The 23741-nt window shown below is 44.9% G+C and overlaps 1 long non-coding RNA gene and 1 other non-coding gene across 2 annotated transcripts; both read right to left on the reverse strand.

Moving 5' to 3' along the window:
* Positions 1-1042: 1042 nt before the first annotated feature.
* LOC149858844 (uncharacterized) lies at positions 1043-13166 on the reverse strand. Its single transcript, XR_016443832.1, has 4 exons — positions 13020-13166; positions 7355-7475; positions 4915-4994; positions 1043-2466 (listed from the first exon to the last, which is right to left on the reverse strand). It is a non-coding gene; the product is annotated as an uncharacterized LOC149858844 (long non-coding RNA).
* On the reverse strand, positions 12677-12748 carry TRNAQ-CUG (transfer RNA glutamine (anticodon CUG)). Its single transcript has one exon. It is a non-coding gene; the product is annotated as a tRNA-Gln (tRNA).
* Positions 13167-23741: the final 10575 nt, after the last annotated feature.

A 23741-nucleotide genomic window follows, 5' to 3' on the forward strand; every position in this document is an offset into this window, starting at 1 on the left:
GGCAGCACTTAAATTGCAGGCACCTGGCTGCAAATTGAATTCACAAAATCCAAGTTTGACCCCAAAGCTCCTAGTATGGTGAGTGGGGAAAGTTGTGGGCCTGAGAATGGGATCTACAACAACCAGCATGCCAAATGAATAGTCACCTATGATGGCCAACACAAAAGCTAAAAAGGGACTGCATCTTAAGCCTATCTCGATCTCCTCTCCATAACCAAGGCATCTTGCTTTGGTTGTACTGAGGAGCCTTCCTCAAACTAGGATTCACAGAATTAAGCATCTAGCCCCCCTGCCTTTTTTTTTTTTTTTAATCATGACTGGAGGAGGAGAACCCCATCCCCTTTTATCTGATAGTTCAATAGCTAGAACATGAATGCAGGATGTGCAAAACCTGGGTTAAGTTCCTTCTTCTGTCTTGTGGATCTGTATATAACTATCCCTTTGCTTAAAGTTGTGTGTGTGTAAGCCTTTGCATAACTGGGGCCTTTGGCCTTACATGAGACTTAAGTGATGCATAACACCTTGTTCAGACCCTGTGGACCCAGGTGAACTCACTCCTTATTAGTACAGATGGAGAGGAGATTATGCCAGAGGAGCTGCTGGCTGTGATTCTGACATCGCTTTGAAACAAATGGAGATAAATCCACAATGCGCTGTGGAGCAGAGTCCCTTGGTGGAGTGTTTAGATTGCTCAGCAGCCAAAGCAAATACATTTCCGCAGCAGGTTATAGAAGGCTGTTAATCCAGCCATGCAACCAGTTCCTTTGAGCTGAAAAATGGTCTTCCTTTTTTTGTATTCAAGCCTGTCAGCTACCATGCCCCTGGTAAAGTTCACTGATTTCCAAGTCTTCACTTAAGGAGCTACATTATAAATAAGAGGGAGGGTGATTTTTTTTTAAATATTACAAAAATATTGAATCACTGCAACTCTGACTCATGCTTTTCATCAGTTTCCCTTTTACTTGTTTTTCCTTTTTCATATCTTCTCAAACACATTGGCGCAGCTCCTTGTGTGGTGCACGTGGGCACAGTTCCATTACTTTCTAAGTGTCATAGCTCACTGTTGAGGTTGCTAGGACCCCAGAGACCAGTTGAAGATTTCCCCCAGCTCCTGGACAAAGCCATCACTAGTCTGAGGACTTGCACAGAAATCGGGCCCATGTTCTCCCAGAAGGTTTGGAAAAATCCAACAAATCCTTCAAGGAACTTTGGCTAAATTGAAAGTTTGGGTGAGCAACTGCAGCTGGGTTCATTGTTTGGACTGCAGATTTTATAAACTGCAGTTTTGTGTAGCTACCTATAGGAAAAAGCAAGATGTCTTTCCAAACCACCAAGCTCAGGCTCAGGGGAACTAGCTTCAGTTCCCTCTTCTATCACAATGCCCCATGTGAGCATAGCCAAATCATGTAGTTTCTCTGGGCCTCAACTCCCCAGTGGTAAAACAAAGATAATGCTGCTTTCTTGGTCTGTGTCATCTAGATTGGAAGCTCTTTGGGACAGCAGCTGACTTGCTGTAGTTTGCACACCACCTAATATGAGGAGGGCTCTAGTTGCTACTAACCCAGACAGCTCTTTGCCTTCACTTGTGACAGAGGAGCCTGACCATTTTCTGTCTGGGTTTCTAGCAGCAGAAGCCAGAGTGGCTGCAGTCCTATGTGTTTGCTCAGTTCTGTAAGTCAGCCCTGTGAAGCCCAGGAACTGGGGAAATCTTCCTTCAGGCCTCTGTAGCTCATTTCCAGCCCTCATACCTGCTGCCTGTAACAGCCTGAGTAGTGACTAGACTTGGCTCCCTTTTATTAACAGCTCTGCTTGGCATAGACTTGAGTCCTAGAGCCCGCATGCAATTTCTGCCTGGAATAGCTCACTGCTCAATCCCAAGAGCAGTGCCTTCGAAGACTCATCTCCCAAGAGCTGATCGAGTGAACGTGGTAAGGATTGGTTTTGTAACGGAAAAGCACATTCAAAAATCACATCTCCTCTGCTTTCTATTCAATGTTAACTGCAGAGTTTAGGGATCATCATACTGAAGCAGTAGAAAGCACAGCTCCATTCGCTGCTCACAGCACTTTCCTCTGACAGGCAGGCAGCACCTTAGCTTTGTGTCCCATTACATTGCTCCTCCCACATCACCACTTCGATAGTAAGCTGCTATCGAAAGCAACGGGACTGCTCAAGTTAGCAAGTCCGGCATGCTGCAGTGAGAGTTTGCAGGATCATTCTTCTAGTCCATGACTTCCCCCAGTAGAAATTTCTTCTTAGAGCTCAGTTAGCACACCAGGCTCTCTCTTATCTAATACCTCTATGTCAGTGACCCTGGAGTCACCGAGGATGGTGGGTATCAATGTCTTCCCTTGTAAACATGTGTAGGAAGTCTCTGTTCATCACTCCCATTCCCCCTTCTATTCTTGTGCATGTCTTCTGACAGCCCATTTTCTGTTGTTCTGCCTTCATCCTGTCTGCATCTCACTGCCAATGATAGCAAGAAAACATTGTGGGGTGAAATACCGCTGGAGATGCAGCTGAAGATAATTAATGTATTCTGTGGTTTGCGTCTTTCTGTAGCTGCCTGTAAGAGGAATGGTGCCTTGAAGAGGGAATCAGACATGCTTTGCTCTGTCACATTAAGAGATGCTTCAAGGAGTTGATTCCCTGGCCCTTCTGGCACTGCCACAAGCCAATGCAGAACAAAGGAAGCATTTCTCTTGGCTGACTCCTATCAGGGCACCATCCTCTTGAGAGGCAGGGCCATGGCCACACCCAGCCTATCCACAACAGTGAAGAGAAGGCAGGCTGCATCCTTCATAATGGTACCAGAACTGAGTCCCAAGGCTAAGTTCTATCCCAGTTCACTTCTACATCCTCTCTGCTCTTCTCTGTGGACTGCAGCTTAAAACCATAAGTTGTCAGTGTAGAATCACAGACGTACGCAGGCAGAGCCAAGATGATACAGCAAGAGCTCTCAGCTTCCTGCCTTTTTTTTCCACCCATTTCATGGATTCATAGATTGTAAGGCCAGAAGGGACCTTGGAAGATCATCAGGTCCAGCCCCCTGCACCAAGCAGGAAAGATAACTGGGAGTCAGGTGACCCCAGCAAGGTAACTATCTAGTCTCCTCTTGAAGATTTCTGGGTATCTGGAAGGGTGTTTTGTCAATGCTGTTTCTCTGAGTTGTGCTCGCCAAGGACCTTTGGCCATATGATGCTCATAAACCAGGTTTGAATACTTCCACTGACATCAGTGGAGATCCTGCAGCCAATGGAGGGCAGTGGGTGGTGCAGAGTGTGCTGCAACGGTTGCGCTATGGCGAGCCAGTTGCAACATAAATAGCAATGCATGAGCTGCTTTGATAACTGCGTGTCTGGAGAACCATTAATTTATCTCAGTCTCTTTATCTTTAAATGCTTGGTGTTACTAGCAAGTCAAGTTTGACCTGTAGCCCCGCCCCAGTCCTAGTGCTGTCAACATTCAGCAACAAATTGTTATTATTTGTGTTACCATAAACTCCAGACATAACCCAACCTCTCTTGTGCAAGATGTTATACAAACAGATTAAATGAACAGTCCCTACCCCAAAGAAGTCACAGAAAAAATGTTCTTTCATCACTGTTAGCAATTTGCATGTAGCACAGATGCCAATTACAGCAAACCCTGCAACTACAAAAAAATAGTTTGAGTAGTTGGGCACCCTGTATATTCATATAAACAGTCTCTGTGCCATATGTTGCTGTAATACTAGCCTCTTTTGGTGTGAGCCAAATTTCCATCAACAAACTAAGACTTAAGACTAAGTACAGACAGGCAAAAAGCCCAACACTGAATTGATTCAATTTTCACCTGTTAGTTTAAGCTGCTGGAAATGCAGCCACATGCCTGCTGCGGCCCAGGCCAGAAGCCAGGGGGCACTAGAGCATGCCATCCTGCTGGGGTGGAGAAGACAGCGTGAGCCAAGGCTAGCCCACCTGCCCTGCAAAGCATCCTGGGATGCTGGGGAAGTGTGAGTGAACTTAAATCTGGAGGGGATCTGGGACAGAAGTTCAATATACTGTTTTAATCTAAATCAGTAAAACCTGATACTATACCCAGCCACGTGCGTGATCAGAGGTCAGGAAAACAGATTTTACGATGATAGGCTGAGAGACATGGGACTCTTTAGCCTGGAAAAGCGTAGGCTCAGGGGTGATCTGGTGGCCACCTATAAGTTTATCAGGGGTGACCACCAGGATCTGGGGGAACGTTTGTTCACCAGAGCGCCCCAAGGGATGACTAAGTCAAACGGTCACAAACTCCTGCAAAACCGTTTCAGGCTGGACATAAGCAAGAATTTCTTTACTGTCCGAGCCCCCAAGGTCTGGAACAGTCTGCCAGCGGAGGTGGTTCAAGCACCCACATTGAACACCTTCAAAAGTAAATTGGATGCTTATCTTGCTGGGATCCTATGACCCCAGCTGACTTCCTGCCCTTTGGGCAGGGGGCTGGACTCGATGATCTCCCGAGGTCCCTTCCAGCCCTAATGTCTATGAAATCTATGAAATCTAGGTTTATCTTAAACCAGTTTTGGCCATTTTGAAAGCGGTTTATGTGCACTGAATTTCTGTTGTGTTACAGATTTGAACTGGTTTCCGATCACTTATACCGGTTTATGTGTAATTTCTATCCCAAGCCTAAAGGTTGACTAACATGCATGGAAAATCCTTATTGGTGCACTCATGCACCAGTGCCATCATAATAGATTAAATATTTTCACAAAGCAGATTGTGACTCTTGGGTGCTCACTGCCACATGCTTCACTGATATTAATTGGTTGGCAAGATTCCAGAAGAGTTTCCATGTTTGTACAGAAAAATACTGGGATTCACATTAGGGATAAAAATGCATGCAGGTTTGAATTTGCCCAGCTTCAAGCCATACACTGACCTCTACTTGAAACTTCCTCTCTGTGTAAGTGACTTTGTAGTTGTTAGGTTTCTTTCCTCTTCCTTTGAAATTTCTGGTTCCTGTGAAAGAGAGATGGATGAGAAGGACCAGTATTCTCCTTGGATGTGATCCTAGGGTAAGACAAGCTCATGGTAAAAATGTCAAGAACTTTTTTGCTCCCTTTGCTGGTTGATACAAACAAACTGCAACTACTGACCTGCAACAAACAATATTTACCAATTATTATTTATTTGTGAATTTTTTCACTAACATCACAGCCATGCTTAAGAGTCCCAATCTTTGATGTCTGAAATTGTTCATCTGCTTGAGAATGCCTGGAAAAGAACTGTATACAGTGTCACCATCTAGGCTAATGGAGTCTTTCTGGGATTCCTATCCATTATTTTGACAGCAACATGGCTAAATTAAGCTTTCCACTCTTTCAGTTTTAGTGGTCAAATATCTACCAAGTGCTCAGCCATGATTCCTTAGCTTGTGTTTAAGGCAACCAGGATTCCCAAGTGGTTTCATATTCACATATTAGCCAGACTCAAGCTTCTGAGATCAGACAAGATCAGGCACATTCAATTTGGCATAGACGTCTAAGATGTGTGTTGGCCTCTAGTGCCAAAGTGTAGATTTAAAGTTAAACTTGAAGCTTCTTAAAAGAGAAAAAATAAAAATGAAGGAATGTAAAGCCCACTAAAAGTAACCCTGTTATGGTTCATTGTCAAAGAGACCTGCCTATAATTTAAATGCTAATCCAGTGAAAAATGTCCTCAGCAATTGTGAGTGATACATTTTAGAATTCAAAGAGCCAGATGGTTTTCAGCTGGTGTAATGTAATATAATCTACTGAAAGGAAAGGAATTTCATTTTTTATTTCAGTATAGCTATATCACTTTACACCAGTTGAGAACCTGGCCCATAATTCTTGCTTTCAGTGCACTTAGTGCTTGCATGGTGTAGGCCTGACACCCCTGGAGTATGAGGCCATGGGTTTATCAAGATAGCAATAACTGCACTGCACATCCATGTCCTGATGCCTCAACCTACTCACACCACTCCTAGGAGTGAATGTGGAATTCAGTTTCTATGGATAATTCAGTGCTTGACTGTTCTGACTAGCCTGCCAAGAAGGTAGCTAACAAATGCTAACTGTGGTGATGCTGAAAGCGCTGTACTGCACCTCACTAAACCTGCTTTACATAGGCTACCAAACAGATACCTGGTGGGGTGCCAACATTTGGGGCCTTTTGGGCACTGCTGAAATGAAAACGAACATGAATATGAGTAACTTACTGAGGCAAATAGTCCTATTCAACTCACATCTAAGGGGTAGGCCAGAGTCTATTTCTCCAAGCCCCAAAAAACATTATAAAATCAAAATAGCTAAGAGGACTTGAAAAAATTATTTTACAGCAAGTAAGTAATGAAGAAAATCAGATCAAATAGACAAATGGCCATAGCGATGCTTTCCCATGCCCCGGAAGGTTAACACAACAGTGCCAGGTAGGGAAAGCCAGAAATGTGAGGCACTTGAATAGTTTGAAGTTGGCTATGCTGCCAGATGAGAGTAAGGAGCACTGCCTGAGCAGGGTGTGGAAAGATTGTTCTACAGATTAATTATTTGTATTATTAATTTCATAGATTTCATAGATTTCATAGACATCAGGGCTGGAAGGGACCTCGGGAGATCATCGAGTCCAGCCCCCTGCCCAAAGGGCAGGAAGTCAGCTGGGGTCATAGGATCCCAGCAAGATAAGCATCCAATTTACTCTTGAAGGTGTTCAATGTGGGTGCTTGAACCACCTCCGCTGGCAGACTGTTCCAGACCTTGGGGGCTCGGACAGTAAAGAAATTCTTCCTTATGTCCAGCCTGAAATGGTTTTGCAGGAGTTTATGACCATTCGACCTAGTCATCCCTTGGGGCGCTCTGGTGAACAAACGTTCCCCCAGATCCTGGTGGTCTGAGGGACCCCAGTGGTCACAGGGCACCACGATGAGTGACTTCCATCAATTACAACCCTCTGGGTCCGACCACAGAGCCAATTTCCCAGCCAGTGGATCGTGGTGGAGCCAAGGCCACAACTGGCCAGTTTGGCCAAGAGGTGATCATGGGATACCAGATTGAAGGCTTTTTTGAAGTCAAGATATATGACATCAATCTCTTCTCCCTCATCCAGGTGATAGGTCACCTGGTCGTAGAAGGAAATGAGATTGGTCAAACAAGATTTTATTGTACTGTACCAAAATTTTATTGTACTGGTTCCGAAAGGGACCAGCCAAGGTCAGGGCCTAGTTGTGCTAGGTGCTGTTACAAACATTTAATAAGAGTCAATTTAATAAACATTTAATAGAGCCTGAAGAGTTCACGCTCTATACTGGTACATAAAGAGGTGGAAGGGAAAACAAGATACAGACAGCTGATGTGACTTACCCACATACACATGACTGGTCAGTAGCAGAGTTGGGAATTAGCATCAATAGGTATCCTCCAAGCTGCACTCTCTTGCCTGCAGCTGGCCTAAGTCCTCAGTTTCAAGACATTCACTTGCAGTCTTTAAGGAACAGGAACAAAGGCAACTTAACTGAAATTGTTCAATACTGCTGAGAAGACATTTAAATGGGAAAACATCCCAAACCCCATGGTTTTCAAGAGAGTGAACACTCAGTGGCTGCCTGTTTATGAAGAGAATGACAGGACTCTCCAGCGATCACTGTATATGTTTGTACAAAAGAGGAAAAGAAGAGATTAGCCTAAGTTGTAGATTGAATTTCTTCAGAGGGATGAACAAGAATTGAGAAGTAGCAACATACACCAGAAACATTTATGACAAGGTTAAAGGATCCTCATATTAACAAGGCAGTAGGTCAAGAGAACGTACATTTGATCCTCCTTAAGGAAAGGCAGACACAGAAAGAGGAGATGCTTTGGCAAGTTCAATAGAACCCCCAGGAGACCTGAATGCAGGCCACATATCTCAGTAATTCAACGAGGATCAGCAGAAAAGTTTAGAGAAGAAGCACTTTGACACATGCTGCAGGGCAGGGGGGGAGACGTTGCACAGATTAGGCAACCTGATGGGAAGAACATGGCCTGAGCAGAGGGAGCCCCATTTCAAGAAGGCAAAGCCATGCCAAGTAACAGACTGTATCTATCCAAATATTTTAGGTGAACGAAAGAAAAACCCCGCTGGGATTTTCAGCGTCCACTGTTAATATAGAAACTATCACATATTATGTCTGAAGAGGTAATAAATGAAGGGCAGCCAAAAACACGAGCTTTTCAAACCGAAAACCAGATCCAAAATACATTAGGTTCACTTTCTGGCCCATAGTAGTGAATACAGGCACTAGGACCTGGCCTGAGCAGGGGCTAAAAATAGGATATATTTGCCTCTAGGTCACCCATTGAAGTCTAGGCCCAAATTAATGGTGTCTGATACTTAGTGACCCCAAACCATTTTCTAGCATACAGGTGCCCCCTACAACAGACCTACGATGGAAATGTAACACTTCTGTTATTAGAAGCCTAGGGCACAAAACATGTGAGTGGTATTCAGGTGCTCAGTCACCACAGTTTCCATAAACTCCTCAGATTTGGGTTTGAATTCAAGCCCACACAAACAACAATGTTCAGTCAATAGTCAGGGCTGTTGAATTAGTTTAGAGGCAAAGGTGATCAAGATATGGCCCGTGAAGCCTTGTCATCCAACCTGCAGGGCTCTCCATGGGTCTGGAAATTTGGCAGTATAGTAAGCAGTGGCCATGTTAAATGCTGGCACCACTCATCTTACTACTAAATGTCCAGACCTGTGGGGAGCCTTATGGGTGGGATCCAGAGTGCAAAGCTGTATCATCTGGTCCATGAGGCCAGAGATGTGGCAGCAGGAGGAGCAACAGCTGCCATAGCACCAGGAACCACATCAATTAACAATGCTGGAACCAAACTACAGCCCACAGACAAAATGATGTGGCTCTGTGCACTGGATCCTGCTCCCAGGCGAGCCCTGTGTCACTCACCTGGCCTGTGGGGCCAGATGAGTTGGATACCATTGAATTCACACTGAACTGGGCCCAGATTCCCTCTGAGGAGTTACACCTTTCTGTTGAACCTGGGCCAAAATCTGGCAAAAACACAGCAGAGTCTAAATGTGTAACAACATTTTTTTCAGTCTTGATGGAGGACTTCATCTCTAGTAAGGAAATGGAGCTAGGAGGGAGAGCAGGTCTAAGCGAGAGAGAGGCTGCAGGCAGGATCCTCAGGCTCGATCAGCTCCAAAGTGGAACTCAATCTGCCCCCCACCCCGCAACGACCCAACAGGCTGTTGGGTCAGGAGGGGCACTCTAACTCACGGCACTTCATGTAAAGCTCCGTGAGATAAAGCAGGCCTGCACGGCTGTCGGTGCCCTTTCTGAAGGATCTTGGTAATGCAGAGAAGGAGGAGAGGACAAGAAATAATGGGCACAATCTGATTGAGGATTGCTTCAGGTTAGACGTAAGAAAAAACTTCTTTACAAGTCAAGTGCTGAGGGTTTGGAACAGGCTCCCCCCGGGATCAGTATGGTCATCCACCCTGGCAATCTTCAAAAAGCGTCTGGACGCCCACCTTGCTGGGAACATCTGATCTCAGCAGTCTTTCCTGCCCATGTGCAGGGGGGGCTGGACCCAATGATCTGTAAGGTCCCTTCCAGCCCCTAACAACTATGAAACTATGAAGAGAAAATAAACAGAATGCTACACCACCCACTAGCTATGCTAAACTTCTTCAAAGGGTAACCAGGCTCCAGCTTAGTGTTATGATATATTGTACTTCAGGACTTAGAGTTGCATTCCTGAAATAAGACCCTCTAGAACACCAAAGATATACAAATACTAGGGCTATTCTAAGATCAAGAACAAGATATTAATATATCTCAGAAGCATACAACTTGAAGGGGCAGGGGGCAACCTGAATGAAAACAAACACAAACAGAGTGCTCTTCTATTTTGAGGTACAAGTGTGAAAGAATAATGATGTTGGGAATATTCTTCTGGACAAGGACCAATTTTAAGTAGGAATTCAGGACAAGACAAAGTACCTACTGGTCCTGCTACCACAAAACCCTAACCAGCACTATCAGGGGAGAGCTCAGTTCAAATCAAAGGGAACGTTTGCCCAAATTGTTGCACAAATTTCAGTTTTTAAGTTAGGAAAGCCTCACAGACTCCAGGCCAGACCCTCAGGTTATGCGTTTCAAACTAGCGCCATTGTGCATTACGGCCTTCTGATTTTTTGCCCCTTGCTTCCCCAAGTGATTGGTGGAATTCTTTCAAGGCTGCCTGGGGTGACCATTATCTCAACTATTTTGTTGGGATCGGGTGCATTAAGTCCGGTCTGGCTGTAGAATTTCCTACCTCATGATATAGTGCGACTCCTGGAGAAAAAAAATGCTTTTCCCATTTCATTAGTCAATCTTCCTCCTTTGAGGCATCTTGGCCACATGAAGTAATTACACTCATTGTTTTAGCCACAAGGAAAACTAACATATAGCTTGGGACCATGCACTATGTAAGGACCCTATGTATGGTTCCTACTTAGATAAAATCTTGGTCAGTGGCAATTATAATCAGTGGTCATTCTACTTGAGCCTTGGCTGTGGGACTGAGTCCTTGTCATGTTTCTGACAGTTTCAGCCCTCTTTGACGAGGTCTCACTGGAGTCATGATTAAAAGAGAGCAAGCCAAATGAAATTCCTTTTATGCACACGCGGGATCTTCTTTCTGATTCTATTTTCTGATTCTGTTGCTGTTGGAAAAGGAAAACCAAAGGGGAAATCATTGTGTCGCTTAGTGGACAGACAACAGGACTGGGGCTTTGGAGATAGTGTTCTGCTCCTGGTTCTGTTCCTGATTTGCTGAACAACCAAGGGCAATTCACTCCATTACTCGGTACTGCAGTTTCCCCATCTAAAAAAGAGAAAATAGCACTAACTTCCCCTGTAAAGTGCTTCAAGACGTATGTATGAAAAGTGCTAGGTAACCCCTAAGATTGTTATTATGATAGCTAGTGCTGGCATTTGTGTGTGCTAGAATCCTTTGCGTAGTTCCATAGTGTAGTGCTTGGGGTCAGAAGGGACCTAAACAGATCATCAGGTCAGACCCCCTGCCCCGGGCAGGAATGAGTGCGGGGTCATAACACCCCGGCCAAATATCTTTCCAGCCTCCTCTTGAAGACCACTAAGGTAGGAGAGAGCACCATCTCCCTTGGGAGCCCATTTCAGAGCCTGGCAGCCCTAACTGTACAGTAATGTCCCCTGATGTCCAGCCTGAACCTTCTCTCTAACAGTTTGTGGCCATTATTCCTAGTAATCCCAGGTGGTGCCCAAGGGAACAGAGCCTCTCCCAATTTCTGCTGGTCCCCACTGATAAGTTTGTAATTGACCACTAGATCCCCCCTCAGCCTTCTCTTGTGGAGGCTGAATAGGTTCAGGCCCTTTAGCTTCTCCTTGTAGGGCCTGCCCCACTGCCCCTTGACCATGCAAGTGGCCGTCCTCTGGACCCTCTCAATGTTGTCCACATCCCTCCTGAAGTACGGTGCCCAGAACTGGATGCAGTACTCCAACTGCGGCCTGGCCAGCACCGCATAGAGGGGAAGGATCACTTCCTTGGACCTGCTTCTGATGCATCTGTAGATGCACGACAAGATGCGGTTAACCATACTGACCGCATCCTCGCATTGGCGGCTCATGTTCATCCTGGAGTCAACAGTGACTCCAAGATCCCTTTCTGCCACCGTGTTGACAAGAAGGGTGTTCCCCAGCCTATCGGTGTGTTGCTGGTTCCTTCTCGCTAGATGCAGCACCTTGCACTTGTCTGCCTTGAATTCCATCCTATTCTTATCTGCCCACCTCTGTAACCTGTCTAGATCTAGCTGGATTCTGTCCCTCCCTTCCAGCGTGCCCACCTCACCCCACAACTTGGTGTCGTCAGTGAATTTGGACAGTGTGCTTTCCACACCCACATCCAGATCACTGATAAAGATGTTGAACAGTACAGGACCCAGGACCGAGCCCTGGGGGACTCCACTGCCCACATCCCTCCAGGTCGAAGACAACCTGTCCACCACCACTCTCTGGGTGTGACCATCTAGCCAATTTGCCACCCATCTGACTGTGTAGGCATCAGTGCCGCAGTCATCTAGTTTTTTTGAGAGAATGTGGTGGGAAACAGTGTCAGAGGCCTTCTTAAAGTCCAGGAAGATGACATCCACCCCAACACCCTTGTCCACGGACTTTGTGACCTGATCATAAAAGGAAAGCAGGATCTGCCCTCAATTAACCCATGTTGGTTGCCCCTGAGCATTACCTCCCCTGCTGGGCCCTTGCAGATGTGCTCCTTGATAATTTTCTCAAAGGTCTTCCCAAGGACCAAGGTGAGACTAACGAGTCTATAGTTACCCGGGTCCTCCTTTCTCCCCTTCTTGTAAATGGGGACCACACTGGCCCTTTTCCAATCCTCTGGTACCTAGCCAGTGACCCATGAGCACTCATAGAGCCGTGCCAGGGGCCCCGCTATGATCCCTGCCAATTCCCTCAGCACTCTCAGGTGAAAAGCATCTGGACCTACTGATTTAAATACGTCCAGCCCCTCCAACAAAATTTCCTAGCTAGGTCATCCCTGACTTGAGGCATAGCAGTGCCTCCCCTGGGTCTGTCCATACTCCTAGTGGGGGAAATGTCCTGGTCCCTGTTCAGGAATATGGAGGCAAAAATCTTTAGGTTCCACCGAGATTTGAACTCGGATCACTGGATTCAGAGTCCAGAGTGCTAACCATTACACCATGGAACCCCTGAGTAAGCACAAAAACCTCAGTTGCCACACAGGCATTTATCCATTTGTATAACTGTGAAGCCCCATCCTAAGTCTCACTGAAGCCCATAAAAGCTGTAGCAATTCAGCCCCTATCAGGATTTGTCCATGTGTCATAACGTTCTCTCAGTGACAGCCAATCCAACAACTCAGCTGAGGGTTGTTTTCCCCCTAAAAACAATATGAAGAGATATGAGAACCTAAAAGGCTGCAAACTAAGCTTTCATTGAAAAGAATAGATGGTACATACCTGATGTATAGCCCTTTTCTGCCCACAGTTACACTTGTGCAGCCCCTTCATGACCATAAGGATCTTGATTTGAAGGCAAAATATTCAAAGACCAATTTTTTGCCCTTGGGAATCCTGGGACTCCAAGAAGAGAGAAAAATTACAATATCTCTTCTAGAGAAGTTAATAACCACTACAGCCAGCTGGGCCTCTGCTAAGGCAGTGTTTCCAAAAGTAAGAGCAGTGTGTGTGAGTGCATGCATGTGTACGAGGAGGTCAGAATGTTTCTAAGTGATCATGTTTCCTCTAGGGTCAGGTCTAGTTTCTGTGCCAGCCAGAGAAAACTCCTACGTCCCAGCCTGCTAAAGCAAGTCTGCATGAAGTTTCCAGTTCTATTGGAAATGAAAAACACTGCAGATCCTCCTCTCATTTATACCACTGAAAATCTGAGGTCTTGATTTACCAAATAGTAACTGAGACCTCAAACCTAACCTTTTGTGTTCAGAGCAGATCGTACACAGAAGCCATCATATAAGAACAAAGCCTTTACATAGAAAGCTTTTTAATTGCACTTTACATTCAGGTTGCATTTATAAGTAATTGTAAAATGGTGAATACATGATTAGTAGACGTTCTTAATAAATGGTTTTAAACTGTTACTTATTGTTACTGAATTCAAAAGGTCAATGGGTTGTTTATAACTATAGCATGCAAACATCTATAAATGCATGCCATTCACAGCTACCACATGTTTTAACATCTATTCATGCTTTAGGAAGGATGCGAGTCCCCTGACTGTTAGTTCAGACCCTTTATAAATAGAATCCTAATAACAAATCTAATAAAAAAATTAAAATCTTAATAAAGAAGCTTTGCTTTGTGAAAAGTAGATCACCACATATAATATGGAAGGGAAAAGTGTGTACGTGAATGTGCATGGGTAGCAAGAAACATAAATTAATCAGCCTGTAGCAGGTTTTGATGTTCTAACACTTGGCCTGACACTTCCTTTTGTTCAGCCCAGCCCTGCTCTTCACCCTGGCATCCTAGGGGCCTCCCTGGTCTTACCTGCCACATCTAGGACTTACATATTAATTTGGGAGTCTGCCCTTTGTTCAGCCAGAGTGACATCTCAGATGCCTTTCTCCACTCTGCTCGTCACTGAGCTAACTCATATCTATCCCTTTTAAGATAAATTATGAGCCCCTACATGACACCTTGCTGGGGTCGTTTGACCCCAGTACTCTTTCCTGCCATGGCAGGGGGTCGGACTTGATGATCTGCTCAGGCCCCTTCCAACCCTACTAACCATGAAACTACTTGCCCATTGTACTACTTTGCTAGCCTTTCTGGCTCTTCAGTTTTCCCTAGCTCACCTCCAAGATCACCAACACAAATAATTCCTCAGGCCTTAATGAGTTCCATTTAGTCCTCAGACCTCGTTAAATCCCCCTCATCTAACAAGGGCTGCTAACCCTTCAGTCTGTCTCCTGGGACTCTGTATCTCTCAGCCCCTGTAGAGCAACACAATATGCACTCTACCAGAGTGCCCTCAACAGCCTCCCTTCACCCCTATCCAGGCATCCCATGCCTCATGCCAACGCTCCTAAAGCCTAGAGCATACCTTACCCAAACAAAGAAAAATTGCTCAGATTTTCTACCCTTTATAACACAACCTAAGAAGAAAGGAATAGACAGACCCTATCACCACCCTAGTCGTCTGACAGGTGTCAATACAGCTGCTTTAAAGGGAAGTGGAATAATATTCCATAATGTGTATTACAGGATAACACCCTGAAGCATGTGATCTAATATGCACTATCATTTTCATTTGCTCTAACACAATTATGGGAGTTTTTTTCTTTATAAATATCTAAATCACGTTTAACCCCACTGGAAAAACATGCCTTCCACGATATCTCAATACAGTGAGTTACAAGCAAGTTTTTTTCTTTTTCAAATTAAAAATGAGGAGGGGTCATAGTCTGATACTTTGACCTCTGGAAAGTAGGGTTATATTTCGCAGGCACTTCCACTGATTCAGTGGAACTACCCAAGGATTAAGTTGCTACTGAACATGAATATAGATGTCAGCATTTGGCCTGAAATAAAGAAATGCTCCTTAATAGCAAAACGCCATTATTCATGTACAGCTTAATCTCTGATCATAAATATGCCAGCCATGGATCCTTAAATCTGACATTTAACATCCAGAAGTCATTTATCACTCAGCACTTCTCCTTGTTTTAAATATCCAAGTCACAATGCAAACAACTTATTGGTACATTTTTCCATACTTTTGCCTATTTTGAACTGCCCTTCTCCTCCTAGCCATTCAACAGCATCAGTTAGCTTCCTTATTGATTCCAATCTCTTCTGCTCCCATCAGTGCCACCATTGTTTACCCACAAAATCTTCGGGGACTGCTCCACGCTGGCATGTCCATGCTTGTTTCCCATCAATTCCTGTGCAACTTCAGTGGTGCCATCTAATTCACATCTTTTATGTATTCTCTGATAGCAGAGGCCCTACTGAGTTACCCGGGGTGCTGTAGCATTTTAAACAGCTCTACCCAGAGCCGGTCAGCTGAAAAGCATTTGCTTCTACAAAGGGAGATGACATCAGCTGGGACAGGATAACCATGACAACCCTCCCAAGAGCAGCAGGGCTGCAACGTGTTGTTTGAATTAATAAGCAAAGTTAATTCTCAACAAGCTTTGGGCAGGACCCCTAGTTTTAATTGGCATAAATTGGGGAGTACATGGGGGGTGCGTGTGTGTGTGTTCCCAGGCACTTCAGCTCCTACAGTGATTTTTATGGTTTTTATGAGTTCCAGAAAAACGAATTTTGTGTGTGTGCACTCAAACTGGACTTTTGATTTCAAATATGAAGTCAGGTTCATGTATAACTGTGACTCGGCCAGTTCCTAAAGCCCGTACTCAATTCTCACTCAGCCAAATTCCCACTGAGACAAACCCATAGGAAGTTTGCCTCCAAGATTCGCTGTCGGATCTGACTCATGATAGAACCCAGTGATTCAGGCTCATGTGTAATCACCTGCTATGAGAGTCGGGCTGGGGAAACAATGATGGTTTTAACCCTAACTTTCTGAATCCTAGGCACATGCACAGCAAAATCATCCTTGTAATGGGCCTTATGGACTGGGGGCCCCACATTGGACTCACAAAAAAAATGGTCTATGTATATACAGTAAGTATGCTGTTATGCAGAATTAGTAAGATACGTGGATCCAGGAGGCTAATTCTCCCCACTCTTCAATTTGAACTGTGGTTGCACCCTGGGAAGCCCCATGCTGTTATTTTCTACACAGTCGCTTCCCATTATATAAACTATTAAACTGAATGAGGCAGGAAGATTAGCCTTCTGGATCCAGACTGTCTTACTCTCTGATTCTTCATATTGACATATTTATAAAACACGTGTGTCTCATTTTGGTATGATTTAAAGTTTGCACAGTACAGATTGGTTCATTAAAACAGCTGCTCACAATCTGTTAGGATAAATAGTTTCCACTCTTTTATGATAGCCCTGACAAGGGGCCAACCCAGCACCCTAGATCTAAGTGTCTTGAGTTTGGAAACATTCACAGCTTAGACTCACATGCACCTTGTGCTGCATGAGCCTATTTCACATGATTCATTTCCAGTTCTTGGCTTCAGTCATTCTTCTTTGCACCAGTATGGATCACAGGATTCCCCCATGCAGGAAACCCCCCAAAAAGATGACTGTAAAGGGAATTATGTAGTTTCCAGGACCCTACTTTGGGATTTTCTGTAGTGCTTGCTGTCACACGATGGCTGAAGAGCAACTCTCATGCTGAAGAAGTGTAGAATCATGAAGAGTAGGGCTGGAAGGGACTTCCGGAGGTCAGCTAGTCCAAGCCCCTGCCTGAGGCAGAATCATCCCTATCCAAACCATCCTACACAAACCATAAGATAAACTTGACGTAAGACTACACTAATACAACACAGACCTAGCACCCTAACCTGCCACAGGTAAAACAGGGGAATCATGGCAGCCAGTGTCCTGCTTCTATAAAATGTCTCTGTCTCACACACATACACAAACATCTCCTCCTGGAAACATGGACCCATTAGCCCTTCCATGTGTTTGCAATGATTTAACTTGCTATGCTGGATAATCAATTATCCAGAGTGTGTCATTTTCCCTCAGAGTCCTTATGCAGCTCTTACTTAATCACACAGTTGAGATGTACAGGGCCAAAGTCTGTATCTGGCAGAAGAGACCATGATGGGCTCCACACCCAGGGGAGAAAACAAGTTTTTGCTACATTTGAAGAAATCCTAGATCTGGAAGATGGAAGGTGGGGGATCCCACCATCCATGCACCTTTACAAAATAAACGTATAGTCGTCCCAGCAGCTCAACTAGTCCGAAGCTGATCTGTGGCTTAAAATTAAGAGTTCCATCCCACAGGTCTTGGGAAGGGGATTCTCGTGCAAGGCCCATTGACTCAGGCTTTTGAAACATTCCTATAATAAACCTCATGGTATAGAAAACCCAGGAGCCAAATGTAATGACTATAATAGGGATTCTTCGGGGGCTGCTAGGTACAGACTGACCCTGTGGCTCTCTCTGGACCCTACATAGATCAATAAAGAGTCTTTTACCCAATAGGTCTTTTGCTTTGGGTCTGATAGCCTCAACTGTGGCTCCTATGGGTAAAGGTCAGGATTTGACTAGGTAGATTTCTTTCTGGGAGTTCTCTTGTGTATATACTGAGGGTTAGCCCCAGTATTTTCAGTGTGTGCTCATACACAGTGCTGTTTCCAACATTACTTTGTACCCATACATTATGCTGGTCCTATCTGTTACCCCACTGTTGTCAGTTCATAGATACACAGGACCAGAACTTTGAAGTCAATACAACGCCTCGTACTCGCCACATTGACTACTCCTGATCATATTACAGCATATCCCAAGGAATATAGGCGCTCATAAATCACATGCACATCCATCCTTCTGTGAACATAATAAGGAGCAGAAAAAGCTATAGAAAATGGGACAGACTCGAGACACCCTAAAACCAAGTCAGTCCAGGGCTGCATTTTCAGGCCTTTGCCACCATACAGGCCAGAACCAGCCTGAAAGCTGCTTAGACCACAAAGCAGCTTGAAGCCAGGCTGAAGTCATGGCTGCACACTGCTGCCTGACTTGCAGGTTGGCTGTATGAAAGGGTTTGGTCTCTAATAAGCACTGGCTGCTAACTATTGAAAAAGATGCTTCTCACTGAAATAAGTGTTATATATTAGCAAACTACAATAGATCATAACTGAAACTACATTTGAGGTATAACAGGCATTCAGGATGTTGCACTGGCTGCATAGCAACATCTGTAATAACTGCTTTAAATTTAAAACCACTAGCCTGAATGTAATACAGTGTACAATGAGCATCTGTCTAGCTATAAATAAAATCTTGTCACACATCTCAAGGTAAGTATGACCAAGTTTTTCTTCACCAGTTTTGATTTGCTGGAATGACCCTTAAGATTTCTGGGCCCTAAAAGAATCAAACATGAATCCCCTCCCCTCTGGCTGGTGCAATACTACACACAATGCATGCCTGACTTGGAAAGATTAATCATGCCCAGGAAACCAGTGTTCCTGGCATCAGAGGAACCCCATTCTGTCTTCAGTTATATGAATGTTTATCTGGAGTAACTCCACTGAAGTAAGTGGGGTCACAATAGATGTATACAGCTGTGACTGAGAACAGAATTTGAACCATCTCTGATCATCAATCCTATTACTCAGCTGTCTCCCTGTGCTAATTTAGAGAATAGGATGCCTTCGCATCTCTGTTTGTACCTAATGGAGATCTAATAATAATTGATCATGATAATAATTGATAGGACTTAATAGTTGTTAAAAGTATTAAAAATATAAAGATGCAGACGGGAGCCTAGTTGGGCTTTCAAAAAAAAAAAAAACCAACCTACTCATTTTACTACAATAGCTAGGGACAGACATTACACATCAAATGGTTTAAGTGATCAGAAATTGGTTTAAACCTGTAACAGAACAGACATTGAGTGCACATAACCCAGTTTGAAAATGGCTGAAACCGGTCTGAGATAAGCCTGGTTGAATGTAGTATCAGACTTAACTGATTTGGGTCAAACGAGTTTATGCAGTTCCTGTCCCAGACCCCTTCCTGGTTTAAATTAAACCAGAGTTCTTCAGCATCTCAGGTGCTTTGCAGCCCTGGGCAGGGCTCTCTGCTCCCCCGCAGGGCTGGCCCCACCCCTCTGCTCCCTGGCTGGAGCTCAGGCCAAGACTTGCAGGCACAGCAGGTCTGCCTGGCTTCCTTCTGCCCCATCCTCTCCCTCACCACTCGCTGATCAAGCAGGGATCCCTCCCTTCTTCTTCCCACACCATGGACTGTAGCCAGCATGTGGTATTCTAGCTAATGCTGAGAGGTGTCTATGTAAGGCAGACAGGACAGTGTTAGCTGAGGGCTTTTTGGAGCTAATCAACAGCTACCTGGTAATGTCCCTGCATTCCTTCATTGGAAAAAGTTGTTTTAAAAGAGCTAGAACTAATGAGAATGGCTTTTGTTTTGCTAACGGGCTGATAAATGCCAGGTAAATCCCTGCTGGGCTGGTAGGGCTGGGAAACTCCTCCCTAATTAAAGTGTCCTGCTGGGGCCTCGCCATCCCCTGCCCTCAGCTCAGCACTGTAGGAGGGAAGGGAGGGCTGTTCTAGCACCCACCAGCTTCTAGCCTGAGCCACTGCAGGCATGTGCTAGCATTTCCTTAGTCCAGAGGGAATGTCTTCACTGTTACAAACTGGTTCAGCATAGCCAGGTTAGACTAACCTGCAAAGATTGAATCAATTTAGGCTCAGGCTTTTTGAATGTCTGCCCCTAGCCAATGGGAAGTAGGTATCTTAGTGCTTTTGAAAATCCTGTTAAGGACCTGTCTTTAAGAGTCTAACTGCCTTCACAAGCATTATCTTTAGGTGCAGTCAGATATTTAGATACCTAACTTCCATCAAAATCTATGGGAGTTCACTACCTAATATCTTCTGAAGAGCTAGCCCTTAGCACTTACAGACCACCATTCCAGGATAAAAGCTCCTTATTCTAGGCATTGGACACACATACAAATACCACATGATGTCTGTTCCAAAGCTCTTAAAACCCAAGTGTAAGATGTGCCTACAATGAACAGACAGGGGTAACACAAGGCAACAGTACGATAAATTGGATCAGAGGACTACACTGCAATTAGTTCATCATCACCATTGAAAGCTTGTTATTTTTTCTAATAAATCTCTGAAAATGTAATTCTCTCAAACAAAGCTTGGTTTCTCTCAGAAGACTGTTTCTTTCTTAGAAAGGCAACCGCATAACTGAAATCTGCCCTTCTACATTCCCCAAAGGAAAGGATAAGTGTCCACTACATGCAATGCATTGTGTGGATGGCTGACTCAGCCAGCTTCCCAACACCTTCATCCAGGAAAGTGGCAGGACTTCAAAACTGCATGCAGTTCTAATAATGTTCTCTGGAGGGACTTCAGGGCAGAGGCCTTCATTTAAAAACAAAACAGAGCACAGTCTATGAAGTCTTTTGAATGAGATTTGTGTTGAGGGGTTCTTCTCTCAGCTGCATTCAGCAGGCATTACTCTAGCAGTAAGATAGGGAAGCTGAGTAGTTGTACAAAGGAATGGGAAAAGATAAACAAGGGGAAGATTTTCTTAACTACTTGGATACCTGAGGGTAGAACCTGAAGCTCTTGCTGTTTTAACTTATGGGGACTGACTTTATTATCTATTACATTCTGGGTCTGCTGGGGATTTGGAGGCTGAATTTCTCTGGGGTTCCACATGACAGTCAGTACCTGACGCTTATTATACAATAATATCCATATTCCTGGAGCAAGGAGTTTCTACTTCATTCCAACATCGTTCATAGATGCCAGTACTACCAAGAGTCATTTGGATACTAACTTGCCCACACTGAAATTAACTAGTGAATTATGGTAATCTTTCAAAAAGTTTTGTAGAGAAGGAGTTTCAGTGAAGAAATCAAGTCTCCTTCTCATTCCCGTTGTTCTTTCTGTGATCTTTTCAGCAACTATGGGGCACTTTCCTTGGCATTATTTACCTTCATAACACAGCAATAAACTACCATTTCCTACTTTATTTTTCAGGGCAGTTGAGAAACATGACAGAAAATCTTTCCTGATTTGTTTAAGTCCATATTCTCTCTCACACACGCGCGCGCGTGCACACACACACATGCATGGAGCTTCGATTTGAGCTTCAAGTTAACAAAGAATTCAAAGTCCAATTTAGCTTAAATTACTTTCCTTGACTTGGAGCCAAAACCAGCAAGTTCTGCCTGTTTTCCTCCTGAAACCGTCAATTAGCTCAGGTTTACCCTATCACCCAAATTTTACTAGCAGCTTGACAAATATGGCACAAGTTTGGCATTTATAAAACCTGTCAGACGTCAGGTTTGATTTCTGATGTTTTCATACAGCTGTGTTATCAGTTTGAGATGCACCTTGTAGTTTTTATGTAGAATCATAAAATTTAAGGTCAGAAGGGTCCGTTACTGCTAGTCTGACATTTTGTATAATCCAGGTAAAGGAATTTCACCAAGGCATTCCTGTATCAAGCCAATATCTTGGGGCTGAGCTGAACCATGTCTTTTAACAGCAACTGTTTACTTTCTGTGCCATGTACCTTTCTATTTCTAGACACATCCTCTCTGAAGACGGCATTTCTGGTGAAGCTAAGTAACACCGAGTACAATGAGGTGCGAGACACTTGCTGTGCTCTCATACTTGTTGCTCACCCTCCATAGCATTCAGCTGTGTTGATAAATGCTGCTAGAAGAAGGTAACATGAAGATTTTAGTATAACTGAGGCTAGGTACAGACATCCAAAAAGCCTGAGGCAAAATCAATCTAAATTACAAAGTTTTCTATAAGTGTTGTACTCCAGATCAGTAGTGAACAGAACACACCCTGTGGTGGCAGGGACAGGGGTGGTGGAGACCAGTTTTGTGTGCCCAGCTTCTGTTCTGTTACGGATATAAACCAGTTTCCAACCACTTATCCTGGTAAAAGTGTAATGGCCATTAGGGCTGTGCGAAGCTTTGAATGCAGATTCGATTCAGAGGAGATACAGCCCAATTCGGTGGCAAAATCTCCGAATCCAGATCAAATCAGGAGACCAGTTAAAAGGTCTGAATTGATTTGAAGTTCTCCAAATCGATTTGAAGAAGATTCAGAGAGCTTCGGAGATTTGGGCAGTCCCCACTTGCTGCAGCAGGGAGCTAGACCCAGACTCCATGCTGGTAAGTTAGGAGTAGGGGAGGGAGGGCTGAAGGAGGGGGGAAGGGACCATGGGAAAACCCCTGCCAGGCCCCATCCCCTGCCTGCTCCCCTAGCCCCCCCCCGCTCTCCCAGCATCACCCCCATGGCTGCCCCCCCACCCCAACTCCCAGCTCTTAAAAAAAGCCCCCACTCACCAGCAGCTGCCAGGTGGGGGGGCCATCTCCACTTCCCCCCAACTGTCCCATGCTGCATGGGGGGGCCCCGCCTGCTCTCCCAGCCCCCCATGGCTGCCCCGCCCACCCCAGCTCCCGACACTTAAAAAACAAAACAAAAGCCCCGCACTCACCAGCTGCTGCAGTGGCCTTAGGGCTTCACGGGCTCATGGAAGAGCCCCCCACAGAGTGTGGATGAGTGGGGGGCAGCGGGGATCACCACCCACCTGGCAGCAGCCAGTGAGTTGGGGCTTTATTTTTTTTAAAGAGCGGGGAGCTGGGACAGTGGGGAGGCTGGGACAGTGGGGAGAGGAGGTCACAGGGCTCATGGCAGAGCCCCCCATGCAGCGTTGGGCAGTGGGGCATCAGGGATTGCCCCCCACCTGGCAGCACCCAGTAAGTCAGGGCTTTTTTTCCCCCAAGTGCCGGGAGCTGGGGTGGGCGGAGCAACCATTGATGGGGCTTGGTGAATGGGTGGGGGGCGAGGCTGATTCGGAGATTTGGCTGATTCAGCGGCCGCCAAATCTCCAAATCAGATTTGGCCAAATCGATTTGGGACAGTGATTCGAATCACCAAATCGAATCACTGTCCCCCGAATTGGCTGAATCCGAATCCAAAGTGAATACTAGTCACTTCGCATAGGCCTAATGTCCATACCTGGCCTGAATTGGAGGGCAAGGTACCAGAGGCTTTTTCTCACTCCAACCTTTTTCCCCATTATAGAGGGTTCACTCGCTATATAATTATGATACAGATTTTTCAGCTATAGTTTTTCATCCCATTTGGTCTGATCATGCCTCTTTTTCACTTTAGGAGCATGCCTCTCTTTCTGCCTTTTTTCAACATACACCCCAAGACATTACCAACACATAAAGACTGTGGCATGATGCTACACAGAAGTCCTGGTGCATTAATAACTCTGTTGCTTTCAGACACCTCCTTTCTGAACCTAAAGGTCATAAATTGAAGTGCCTCACAAGGGCTAATTTCTAGTAGCAGAAGGAAGCTACCTTTTATATTGTAGAGAAGCTGTTAAATATTGGACATTTAAAAACCAAAAACCAAATAAAAGCAAATAGGCCCATCAAAACAAAAACACTGCCCTAAAGAGGAATGCACTGCATTTGGGAGCTTGCATAACGCTGTAGTTGGTCCAATCAAAACTATCGCCCAGAAAAATCCTTGCCTTTGTCTATTTC

This window comes from Crocodylus siamensis, chromosome 8, assembly GCF_052110815.1.
Source record: "Crocodylus siamensis isolate JL-2025a chromosome 8, ASM5211081v1, whole genome shotgun sequence".
Classification (NCBI taxonomy): domain Eukaryota; kingdom Metazoa; phylum Chordata; order Crocodylia; family Crocodylidae; genus Crocodylus; species Crocodylus siamensis.